The sequence below is a fragment of the Vicia villosa genome, linkage group LG5 (genome assembly GCF_029867415.1).
Source record: "Vicia villosa cultivar HV-30 ecotype Madison, WI linkage group LG5, Vvil1.0, whole genome shotgun sequence".
NCBI lineage: Eukaryota > Viridiplantae > Streptophyta > Magnoliopsida > Fabales > Fabaceae > Vicia > Vicia villosa.
Window position 1 is genome coordinate 65,269,301 of NC_081184.1, and position 10,482 is coordinate 65,279,782.

The window sequence follows — 10,482 nt, forward strand, 5'->3', positions numbered from 1 at the left end:
AAATTTTCAGGTTCACTTGGTATTTAATCTTCTTCTACCTTGAATGATCGAAAGGCTGACGCCAATCTCACCTTCAGGTTTAAGACGATTAAATAGGGGCAGCTGTTGCACCCCAAAATTTGCCCATCTAATCATTCTATAATTGGCTTAAGCTTTCCATTTCATATACATACCATCCATTAAACTGTCTAATTCATGCATCAGTAATCCATAATTTGGCACGGAGTTCAAAGATATTAGTGATCAAGGTTTCTCCATGGCTTTAAGATTCCATATATACATTCGAGGATTATTCAATGTGTTCCACCATTTGGGCCATTTATATCAAAATACCTCTCTCTCAACTAAAGTATGGATCAACAAAGCATTAGGTGTTTAAGGTCCGATATGGAATTAAAGTTTCTCTAAGATACAAATTTAATTTATCATTAGTTCAGAAACTTTCTCTTATGAAAATCAAGGAATGGTCAAAGTACATCTCAAGAGGGTATTGATCAAGAATTTCATGAATTTATTCAAGTGTTGTTCGCATTCTTCCATAAGAAGGATATTTGCTATACAAATCATGCTCTTTGACAAGAGGTCATCATGACCAAGACAGTTTCTTACCATTGTTTCATGCAAACAGTTGGAAAAATTGAGTTAAGTTTGACTCATTATTCATGCCAAGCGACTATTTACGGCTATGAATTCTCAAATGTATAAGCTTATGAATTACTTGGAATTTCGATTACAAAAAGAAAGAGCAAAAGCTATCACAAATTAAGTTATGAGACAAAAGTCATTTGATTCAACACTGTTCAATTCCACTTCTCATTCAAAAGTATTATATATATATATATATATATATATATATATATATATATATATATATATATATATATATATATATATATATATATATCCAAACATCCCGTTATTCAAAGTATCTTACAAGGTCTCCACCATTACATGCTCAAGAGTTCAAGTTACACTTACAAAAAATATAGAAAATTATACCAAGTTATTTAGCCTCATATCCTATCTCATTATTAAACTATAGCTCCACGCCGTACAAAATCAGTCAGTTGCTCGCCATCTTCACGCCTCATGTGGTAATCCTGACTTACAGCAAGTCTAATTGTGTCCACACATCCAATACGCTACAGCCGTGTTCAGAAAATTCAGCAGCCCTGCATAAACACAAGTTCAATCATCATTATTAAAATTCCAGATAGCTGTTTGAAAACCATACATAAAAAATCCAACCAGTTCTGCATCAGTTCAAACATGAAACTAACTGCCATTACAAAATCCCACAAACCTATCCCCTGGCCAATTTCCTAACTATTTCACTCAACATTTAAACTACCTCATAACAGTTATAACTTATAACTAACCCCTAACCGTTTTGTAACTAACAGTTACAAGCTCTAACCGAATCCTAATAACCCTAACTAACTTTAGTTTCAGTCTCAAACCAAATATAACAGATTTCTAAACCACTTCAACCATAGATAACTACCAAGACCAACTGATTCAACTAACCTTTCCTAAACATCTAAAACTAACAGTTACTAACAGAGCAAACTAACACAAGTTCATAACAGAACTTAACTAGAACCTGTTACAACCAGTCCCAGCCATTCGCTAATGTAATCCTCTTAACATAACCCTCATAACTTAACCAACTCACAAACAAACCCCAAAAATCCCTTAACAGCATATAACAGAATCTCTAACCATAATTTTCCTGCATAGAACTTTCCATTCACTAACATTTCTTTAACCAATTTCAGTTACCCTTTCTAACAAGCTCTCAAAACAGTTACCACTTCTAACCATTCATAACAAACTATTTAACTAACCTAACAGAAAACAAACTAACCTGCCAGCTCAGCATAACTGTTCATAACCGATTCACAACTAACTCTAACAAACTATAACAGAATTTCAGAAGGAAAAATCAGAAGAACTCACCTATTTATATTCAGGCTTCACTTCAGTTTCAAGCCTCCACCATTTTTGATCCTCACTCCATTCATTTCCATCCTCCACCATTTCTCCATTCATTTCCATCCTCCACCATTTCTCCATTCATTTCCATCCTCCACCATTCTTCACCTTCAATTCTGAACTTCCACTCTTTTCTCCCTCTCCTTCACCTCATCACTCTCTCTTCATCTCTGAACCACTCTCAATCCTCTCCACCATTTTCTCTTCATTGATCTTCAACCACTTCTCCACCATTTCTCACTTTCATTCATCATCATCTTCATCTCTACACATTCTTCATCCATCTTCAAACCTCTTCCTCAATCACTTTCTCACCTTCTTCACAATCATCATCTTCGCTTCTTAGCCTGCACGCTGCTTCACAACCTTCAAACTCATCATCTTCCTCTCAATCACTCTCAATCTCCAATCTTCAACCTAAAGAACAAAGAGAAGAATAATGATCCGAAGAAGATCATTTCTCTCGATTCATCAATCTGAAATGGAAAAGAAACGAATATAAAGATAAACAGATCGAAGGATCCAGCTCGAAGAACCTCTCACCTTCAATATCTTCGAGTCTTCTTCATCAACAACAAATCTTCATCGGCACTCTCTCCTCCAAATACTCCTTCATCATCATCATTGTTCAGCACCGGCATCACCTTCATCATCGCTCTCTTCACATCACTCTGCAACCACGTCCATCACATCACAACAAAGAAAAAGAAGAAGGAGAAGCATAGAATCAGATACGAGCAAGGATTCGAAGTTACCTGGATCAACATCTCCTCTCAATCGCGTTCATTTCGCACGTTAGTAACTAGAGCCCCATCTCCGGACTTCTCGATCTTCGTTTCTTTCTATACATCAGGTAAGCCCTTCGATCCTTCAAACTTTGATCTTTTCTGCGTCTTTGTCACACATTAATGCTCTCGCTCCTCTTTTTGTTCTTGATTATACCGACTTCACCATTTAGGGTTCTTAATCCCCTTTCTGATTTGAGAGTGTTGAAACCGTGTACGAGCAAAATCGAAGGTGGATTAATGTTCGGGGTGGATCGTAGATTGAGGATAGGGCTTAAATTAGGGATTTGGTTGAGCTCCGCCGCCTCCGGCGCGGCGGAGAGATTTCCGGTGAGGCAATAGAAGGAAGGAGGTCTGAGAACGAGAGTGAGGGAAGAATATGAATCGGCGCAACACATTTTACTCTATTCCCTTTTTCATTTCATTTTTCATTATTATTAACGTAATTAATTTGATTAATTAGTATAATCAAAATATAACATAAAGTTTAGTTTTCCATTAATTGAATTAATTGACAATAGTTGAGGAATTATTTCTGAATCAATAATCTATGGATCACATACTTGGGCCATTCGCTGCATACACCCCCATGTGGCCCATACCAGGTTTTGGTATTCTGTATAACAAAAACTCTCTGGGCCAAATCGCTAGCTACACCCCTCTCAGGCCCAGGTCTCTTATGGCAGCAAAATCATACAAAAAAACAACTGTGTGGGCCGGTCCTCTGGGCCCTGCGCCCATGTTACTCTTCACACCCATATTTTCAATTAGCACCCCCTGTTTTCTTTATTCTTCATTAATAATTTTAGGTTTACTTAGTCTTTTTTACCAATTTCTTTTAGGTGATAATCACTAATTTTTCCACTATCCTTTTAGACCTTTTAACACATGATTTTAGACATAAAAAATAATCACTAAAAATATTAGTTTTTAGGCTATTTTGTTTTTTAGTCTTTTTACTTGACTTGTAATTCAACTTCTCTCATAAAAATCAATATAAAAAATAGTAGTATTTTTAATTCATTTTGTACTATGTTTTGACTTGCTACTTCATACTTGTGTATAATTTTGTACCATTGTGTTACTCATTATTGACTTCTAAGTGTGACTTTATTTTTATTTTCTTTTATTCCTAACCTTAGGTAGAAACCATGATAACATTAGGTAAAAATTCCCTTCATACTTAGGTTAGTTTCTTTTCCTTTTCAACACTTTAAAACACTCTAAAAATACTTGAATAAATTTCCCATAAAAAATACCAAGAAAACTCATAAAAAATGACTAATAAATACTTTGACTAATAAAAAGGGAATGGAAGCTTGTAACTTCTCTTGCTTAAGGGATGTTCGAGTGCTTGGAGCTCCCTTGCTTAAGGGTTCCATTCAGGCGTAAGTTCCCAACCTCTAAAAAACACAAACCAAAGAGTAACTCGAGTTTCCCTTGCTTAAGGGATTTCCTCGAAACGCTCAAAATCTCTTCTTCATCTCTTGCCTCAGAGGCATTCTTTCTCCTGCCTTCAGGGCACTCTTTCTTCTAATCGGACACGTTATTTCCGCTCCATTCCCAGCTTAAGACTCCAGAGGTCGAGCAGCGGAGTGCGAATGTAACGTTGTTCACTAAAAAACACAAAAACAAACAAAAACTAAAGAGCCGAACTACGGCGCTCTGATTCCTGAAAAGGATACGTAGGCATTAGGTCGCGGGGCCTAAGCGAGCACAACTATTTAAAAACCTTATTTTCCCCGTGTTTCTTCTTCTTTCATTTGCATGCATTCCCTTAGTAATTAAGCTTTAGATTTATACACCCTTTAGATAACAACAAACATAGGTGGATACCATCGAGTACGATGGGCGCGAGGGGTGCTAGTACCTTCCCCTCGCGTAACCGACTCCCGTACCCTATCTCTGGTCGCAAGACCTTCTCTTATCCTTATTCTAGGTTTTCTGATATTCCTTTCCCTTTGGGATAAATATATTGGTGGCGACTCTGTTCACATTTTCGCGAGCGTGCGACACATGGCAGTGGCTTTTTCAATATGTTCGACGCTTTTTTTTGCCAACTTGTCTGCTTCTGTGTTATCGAAGCCTTGAATAGCAGCTTGCTCTGTCTTTGCTTTGGAAATTTTTTCCTTCAGCTCTTCGATTTGAGATTCCTAAAGTTTAATCGAAGAAGCATAATTGTTGAAGTTGGTTTGTGCTAACTGTTGGGCAGCAAGCAATTCCTTGGAAGCTTCATAGGCGACAAGCGCTTCGTCGAATTCAGTAGATTTAGCGCGTTCGATTGACTTGATTTGCGCAGTAGCGTCCACTTCTCTGTTTCGTTCTGCTTGGACCTAATTAATCAGATTTTGAATACCGATAAGAGTTTCACCGACATCAGTGCGGAAAACAGTGATGTTGATCTTGCCTATCAGTTTTTTAATGCTCAAACCAACACTCACTTCTGTCTTCAGTTTCTCAAAGAAGTCAACTTCAAAAACAGACTCTTTCACTTGCTTCAAGAGATCATCATAGGATGTTTCAGATGCGCTAGTGCCAGAAGGAGTTGAAGCCCCAGACATACTCTTATTAGAAGAGGATTCCCTCTGAGCCATCATCAGTTTCATGTATTCAAGAGGATCTTTATGCTTCAGGGTAGTCAATTCCTCTTCAGTAAATGGGAAAGTTGGGTTCTGGGTTGCAGCAGTTTGAGTAGGATTGGTTTGTGTAATGTTGGTAGAAGCAGTTTCAACAAGAGGATCCTTATTCACTTCAGGAGCCACCGCTTCCTCAATCATTATTTCATTTTGGTCGGAAGTATGTTCAACATCCCCAGTGGATTGATCATCATCATAATCTCTGGGAAAATTGGCATGAAGAGGAAGATTGTTAGGAGTTTCTTCAGAGTCCTCACCTCCTGAGTTGGCCTCTTGATCGCGTGCCATATCGGTTTCCATGTCTTCGACAGGAGAAGATATCTCTTGTTCTTTTTGAGCGTCAGTTTGTTCAAGTAGCGGTGCTCCAGTCGAAGATCCTTTGTTCTGGGCAACATTACTTTGGGGTGGAGACTGGTTCCCTTCAAGTGAGGGGTCACCTTGATTGGTGGTAATAGGGATCACAGTTGTTTCCTGAAGGAAAGAATATTAGAATAAAGGAAAGACTTTTTTTTCGATGAAAGAAAAATAGTAAGAAATGATTACTGATTGGGTGTCAAGTTCGGAAGCGTTGCTCCCAATGTACTCTAGAACCAAGTTTCCAGAAGGTTGAGGCTGGGTTTCTCTGGGAGGAGAAGGAACATTTTTCAGTTGGACATTAGAAACGTTTGTGGCTTGATAAGAGGAGACAGTTGCCTTGTGCTTCTTTTGTTTCTTCCCTTTTGGCTTAGGAGAAGCAATTTCTTCTTGTTCTTCGACGGCGGCATCACCGCTGGATTTCTTCCTTTTGTTTGGCGGCAAGGGAGGTTTGCCACTACCCTGGAAAAGGAAAAGACAAAGGATTTTAGAAAAAGCAAAGGAATAAAAGATCATATCATTAAATACCTTTGCTTGTTTCGTTGTTTTGGGAGCAACCTCGTTAGCCAGAATTCCTTGACTCGAGGAAGTGGTCATGCTAGAGGCAATTTTAGCTGCAGGTTTGTCTTTTCGTGATGTTTTCCTTTCGATGGCTGAAAAGAAAAATAGTTGGTCGAAACATGCACTTTATTAAAGATTAGTCGGTTGAAAGGTTGTAAAACCAAGAAATCCAAACATTCCACACATTGACCCATTGGTGAGGTAATCCTCACTGCATCCAAGTCGAAGTGAAGAAAGCCTTTGAAACTGTCTAAGGTATGTTTGGTTGCTACTACTCTTTTAGAAGGTTTTTGTCGATCATTTGTCAGATCTTTAAAGAGATCCCCATATACAAACCAATTTGGGTAAGGGGGAAAAATAAAAAAGCAAAATCTACACTTGGTAATCATGGGAATCGAGGTGGTTTGAGCTCAAAAGCCAAGTCATATCTAAACTCGGGTTTTACAGCTTTGAGAGTTTTTCTTTTAGAATTTTTTTTTTCGACTTTTCTTTGAGAATAGGAGCTGCATCACAAACCATTCGAAGAATATGGGTAGGCTTGTACACAATTTCAAAGTACTTTTGGAATGCTTAGATTGCTTCGCAATGTGTGAGTTTACCTTTGTAAGACTGATCCTGCAAAGATGAAAAAGCTTTTGTCAGATTAGCATCGATTTCTTCAGTAGTATACATATTCAGAGAATAGAAGTCCATCCACCATTGGTCGAACCCTATTGTAGAATAGAATGCTGGGTGCACTACAAAAAACGCAGCTGAATAGCGGGGGTTTTTAACACTATTTGTGGGGGGTTTTGACCTCCGCAAATTGTTTTGCGGGAGTTTTAAAAACTGCCGCTTATACGATTCCCACAAATTATCTGCGGGGGTTTTTGTCAACCGCTGGTATTCTGAATATTGTATTGTGGAGGCTTGAAACCCCCGCAAAATATTTAAAATACATAAAAAAAAAAGGGAAGCCCCAAACTTGTTTTTCAGTCAAGTAATACTTTTATTAATAAAATTTATTCAAGAATAAAAAAATGTTCATGATAGAATAAACAATTAAAATTACAATTCTAAAAAAAACCAACATTCTAACGCCAATACCTCTAAAGTTTTGATTTAAACTAACCAACAATTACAGATAAACAAAAAAGATAAAAAATAAAGGTTCATTTCTAATAATGCATCCAATTCCAACTAACCTACAATAAAGATAAAAAATATTCTACTTATAACTATTCGTTACATGTGAGTCTAGTAATACCTGCAATTTTAAACATGTATCATGAGCCTGCAAGATCATAGAAATACTAAATGAGATTAGCTAGATTAACAAATAAATAATAATATCAAAGAACTTCCGATATAACTAGACATAAGTAGTGTGATTGCATTACGTTAAATATTTGCATTCCTAATAATCGTGGAAGTGCAAACTAAGGTAATAAAACCAAATAGTCTTTTCATTGATATGAAAATGTAACAATACATGTTGACATAGATTTTCTTTAAGAAACAAAACAGAAAGTCAATTTTAAAAAAAGACATTTGAAAAATAAACTAAACATTTTCACTAAACACAATATGATTAAATATAAGCCTTCTCAATACAATTTTATATCAAAATAGTTACCATAAAAATACTAATAATTTGTACTCATAGTTTATGATACAAGACTTACTGCAATCCATGATGCCTGTGTTAAACAGAGCAGAACTCAATCATAAGTAACTATCTACATCTCATCACTAAATTCTAAGACATTATCACCAAAAAACTTATAATGTCAACAAATTTTTACCTCCATAAATTGCACAATCTTCTCAGTACTTAGAAAGCATCAATTTAATTGGTGAATTACCTCCATGACATTGTTGAATTTAAATGAAAAAACTAAATTTAATTGGTGAAGAGATATAAACCTGCACAATCTTCTCAGTACTTAGAAAGCATCAATTGTCATTGACTAAAATTTGAGAAAAATCTTTGTCAATACATTTTCAAGTTCATCTGCTAAAAAAACAAAAGATAAAAAACAAGAAATTAGTTACAATTAATAATGAATATTAATATTTCATATGTTAATCTAATGGTTTTTAACTCATTTTAACTTTGATGTTAGTTTGCTTATCTTCTAAGAGAGTTAAATTGCAAAAAGAAATTACCACCACCAGCCAATTGAAGTCACACTCTATATATAGTCAATGTAGTGCTACTTCAACACATTAAAAATGCTCCTGAATATAGAGATTGAAATTTATATATACTTCCCTTTCACCATAACTCAACATACTCCTTCCTAATTGTGGCAGTGATGGTAAAACCTACAATTAAAAGCAATTGAAATCACTCATAATATAATATTAAACTCTAATTTCAATTATTGAAGACACACATACTACATGGCTTCCTATCATGCAGAAAGTATTTATAATAATGTAAACTAATAATTCACCATTGAGAAAGGAAAAAGCCTAACTTTCAATTGAAAAAGTAATGGAGGGGATTGCCTTTCAACTGATGGAGCAGTACACAATCTTTCAACTTTATTCTTCTAAATTTCCCTTATAGTCTATCAACAATTACAAACCACTAGAAACAGTAAAAAAATACATAGTTAGAAGAATTTAAAGCAGCGCATTAGTCTTTTATGAAAGCAACACATCTTGTTCTAGAGCTAAACATGCTACTAAAGCAAAGTTCACGTGATTCTAAAACTGTTAAAACAAAATTACCTCAAGTGTCATGTCCAGCAAATGCACAAAACACTTCACAACCTACAATAATTCCAACAATCAAGCAACATAATTAACAAAAACAATAATATTATCACCAATAAACCATGAACTTTGTGAAGAAACAAGAAAGGGAATCTATCATAATAAAGACCACCAAGCAAGGGAAAACATCAGCTAAATGGAAAACAAAGGTCACTCAAATTTATGTAAATACAGACAGAACATCAAAATCCTTAACAACTCAACCAAACATGCAAGTCTATTATTAGACACGAAATACTATCATTAAAATTCAGACAAAATATGAAAGATAAAAATTAAAGGTATCAGATTCAATTTGAATAGCTAATTGGTACAGTTTTTAGGGGAAAACGGTTCATTTCATCAAAAACTCTCTCCCGATATTATAACAAAACTATGGTTTGTCTTATTAAATAAGGTTAATCTAAGAAAAACATATTAAAACGAGCATTCAGATTCGTAATAGGAACAAACAACTAAAATTTCGCCCTAATTTTCCAACCTAAAACAAATTAACATTGGAGATAAACAAACGCATAATCGAATTGAAACAGATTAGAAGAAAAACGAGACAGGAGATTGGAAAACAAATTTAGGGTTGAAAGAGCTTTTTAAGAAAGGGGTTTTCAGATCTGTGAGAGAAGAATGTGAAATTGAACAGAAAAGAAAGATCTCTAACCTTGGATTGAGGGGTGCAACAGCGCAGAGAGGAGAGAAATGGATCTAGGGCGAAGTCGACAAAGAGTTTGAGAGAAAGAGACGAAGAGGTATAATAATGATGAAAGCGAACGAAAAATTTAAGCAAAGGTAAAGGAAACTGAAACAAGTATTCAATAACTCTTCTTTTTTCTTAATTAATAATTGCAAAAAAACGATTTTAAATAAATTAAAATTGAGCGGAATATCTATAATAAATAAAGGAGGTTTTAAACCGCCGTAAAATAAATAAATATTTCTTGATTCATATGCCAAATGTCACTTTTTAATTCAATTCAAGGAGGTTTAAAATAACCCCCTCAAAATAACCGCCGCAAATCACCGTGTTTTTTTGTAGTGGTGGTACGCTATCAATTGAAAATCAGTAAAGTCTGCGTAGCGTTTTTGGTGTGTTTCAATATCTCGAGCTGCCCAAGTGGTTTTCGGGACACATAACTCTTTTTTCCGTTGAAAGAGTGAAACAGGGATGAGTTGGCATAATCCAAATTGTCTGGAAACAAAATTAGGTTGATAAGCCAACAAGCATACATGGCTTTTTACTGGTAGAAGTCTGAAAACCAGTAATCGAGGAAGCAAAAATGCGCGCCATATGTCTTCAACGGTGGTGTTCTCATCTTTCACAACGTCCTCAAGGGAAGCAGTAAACCAAGTTGGGCCATGAGTTTGACTTGCGAAGGGAGCCATCGAAGGGG

At 35.7% G+C, this 10,482-nt stretch overlaps 1 long non-coding RNA gene across 7 annotated transcripts; it reads right to left on the reverse strand.

The window, feature by feature from the left end:
* Positions 1-6,334: 6,334 nt before the first annotated feature.
* Positions 6,335-9,885, reverse strand: LOC131601720 (uncharacterized). 7 transcript variants are annotated; one of them, XR_009283804.1, is made up of 5 exons: positions 9,753-9,885; positions 9,050-9,091; positions 8,237-8,906; positions 7,578-7,604; positions 6,335-6,946 (listed from the first exon to the last, which is right to left on the reverse strand). It is a non-coding gene; the product is annotated as an uncharacterized LOC131601720 (long non-coding RNA). The 7 variants fall into 7 exon arrangements; XR_009283800.1 differs by having other exon boundaries at positions 6,337-6,946; positions 7,578-8,906; XR_009283802.1 differs by lacking the exon at positions 6,335-6,946 and having other exon boundaries at positions 6,971-8,324; positions 8,480-8,906.
* Positions 9,886-10,482: the final 597 nt, after the last annotated feature.